Source organism: Acyrthosiphon pisum, chromosome X (genome assembly GCF_005508785.2).
Source record: "Acyrthosiphon pisum isolate AL4f chromosome X, pea_aphid_22Mar2018_4r6ur, whole genome shotgun sequence".
In the NCBI taxonomy this organism is placed as follows: Eukaryota; Metazoa; Arthropoda; class Insecta; order Hemiptera; family Aphididae; genus Acyrthosiphon; species Acyrthosiphon pisum.
Window position 1 is genome coordinate 101,774,433 of NC_042493.1, and position 2,909 is coordinate 101,777,341.

Here is a 2,909-nt window from a genome sequence, read left to right on the forward strand (position 1 = left end):
GTTTACGGACATGTAAATTTTCAATTTCTTTAGTTTTTTTTTTCTATAAATATCAATAAAGTTTTATCTATTGGGCCAAAAAGTGTAAAAAATTAATACAAAGCTCGTGATACATTGTTACAATAGCAGTTGAAAAATATTAAAAATACATAGGTACAATTTTTTTTTATAAGCATTTGAAGTTGAAATTTTGACAAAATTTATCAAATTTAAAATTGAATAATTATTTTGTAGTTAAAAGTTTATAAAATGTTCAACTTTTATATCTAAGGATTCAAAATGTAAAATAAGATCACACGTAAATATTTAATTCTGTTGCCAAAAATTCTAAGAAATACATAAGCAAAGTTTATTTTTATAGTAATTTTAATTTCAAATTTGGACGAAATTACATATAAAAAAATCTAGAATAACTATATTAGTTATTTTGTTGTGATTGTATAATATTATTTGTGGGTACTTGAAACTTCTTAAGTATATTATTATATATCTATGACAGTATCTGGGATACTATATGGGAATTTATACGCAAAATCGGTTTTCGACAAAATCAATATTGGTTTTGGTGTAACTCTAAAACAAATGAATGTATATACATGCGATTTTCATCGATTGTTTATAAACGCATTTTCTATACTCGGTAAAATTTTCAAAATATTTTGATTTGTTTTGAACTGTTTACGGACATTGTCAGTTTTCAATTTTTTTAGTTTTTTTTTCTATAAATATCAATAAAACTTTATTTGTTGGTTAAAAAAGCTTCAAAATTTAATAGAAGGTTCCTATTATATTGTTTCAAAGGCAGATGAAAAAAATTAAAAATCCATAGTCACAATTTTTTTTATAAGCATTTAAATTCAAATATTGACAAAATACGTAAAAATGACGAAAATTTGTAAATTATTTTGAGTTAGAAATTCATGAAAAATTTTATTTTTGAATTTAAGATTTGAAAATGTAATACAAGATTCCTCATATGTTTGTCTACCCTTTTCAAAAAAAAAAATGTCCTCAAGAAAGTAAAATTAAATTTTTATGAGCGTTTGAAATTCATATTTTTACAACATTTGATATTCGCACTCGATTTCTCATATAACGATTTCCTTATTTTGCTGTAATTATAAAACAAATGACTGTAGAAACTTGAAAATTTCACTGAATGTTTATATTAGCATTTTATATATACAATAAAATTTTGAAAATAATTTGACTCGTTTTGACCTGTTTACGGACATTGTCAGTTTTCAATTTTTTTAGTCTTTTTTTCTAAAAATATCAATAAAGTTATATCTGTTCGGCCAAAAAGTGTAAAAGTTTAATACAACAATCCTAACATATTGTTACAATAGCAGTGGAAAAATATTAAAAATATATAGGCATAATTTTTTTTTATAAGCATTTAAAAATGGAATTTTGACATAATTTATCAAATTTAAATTTGAATAATTCTTAGGTAAAAATTTATAAAATGTTCAACTTTTATATCTATAAGAATTGAAAATTTAAAACAAGATTCCACGTAAATAGTTAATTCTGTTACCAAAAAATCTAAAATATACATAAGCACAGTTAATTTTTATAGTCATTTTAAGTTCAAGTTTGGACAAAATTACATATTAAAAAATCTAGAATAACTATATTAGTTATTTTGTTGTGATGGTATATTATTGTTGTAATATTATTTGTGGGTACTTGAAACTTTTAAAGTATATTATTATATATCTATGACAGTATCACGGTTTGTTGTTGATGTATAGCGTGTTATAAGTACCTAATGGATATTGTGATACTCCACTCAGAATCGTTTTTCTTATATAGTGATATTATATCATTGAATTCAAGTCTAATACAACAATTATACAATGACCCACAAGTAATCTACTGTACAGCAGAGCGAATCCACTTACCCACCTTTTTTTCCTTTTAAATTACATTTATTCAAATTCTGATTTATAGAATTTTTAAGGAGGTACCTATACCTAAAGACAATTTATTCAAATTCCTGATATTTTTCGTATTAATATTAGAGTGTCCTGTGGCTATACAAATTCTATTTTTCAAATAAGAATCTCATTTTTTACTTAAATTATTTATCAGATTATGTTCTTGTATATGTAGATGCATCTAAATGTACGTTAATTTTTTTACTTTGTTAAAAGTAAAAAAAGAGGATTCCGATTTTAAAAACAGAAGTTTGTATTGTAAAACATTATTCTTAAATGGTATAAAAAATCTCAAGTATTCAAAAATCTTCAAGAGTGTTTAGAAATTCTAAAAATAAGAATTTGAATATAATATGTACAATTTAAGTAAAAAAATAGAGCAAGCATAGGTATTTTAAAAATCACTATGTATAATATTAACGTAAAGTCTAACGAGGGGAATCATTCGTTAATTAATATACTATGAAATTATTGAAATATCTTAAACTACAAAATAATAAATAATAATTATTAATTATATAGAAACAAAATTATATTTATATTGCCTATAGAATTTTAACTTTGAAGACAAATCCATAAGCTACCTGTATATAAGTATTATTTACCTATTCGTAATATTATTCACGTAAACTTTTAAAAGTAAATGTAAAATATTTATCGTTGTTTAATATTTTATTATTAATACATATAGGCATAAATAAATGTATAGTATTATAAATCATACATATTTTTGTATGCAACATTTTCATTCATCGCTGAATCCAACAGCGGAGCCAATACAGTGGGGGGGTGAGCGGGGGCCCTTGGTGGGCCCCGCCTGAGCCCATTGTTTTTAACGAGATATAAAAAATCTAACTCCAACTTGCAGTAGCACAGTACCTAACCACAATTAATCTTAAAAAACCTCCTCCTATTTATTATTGAAACTTCGTACTATTATAAATTATAGTGACCTGCTAAAAACTA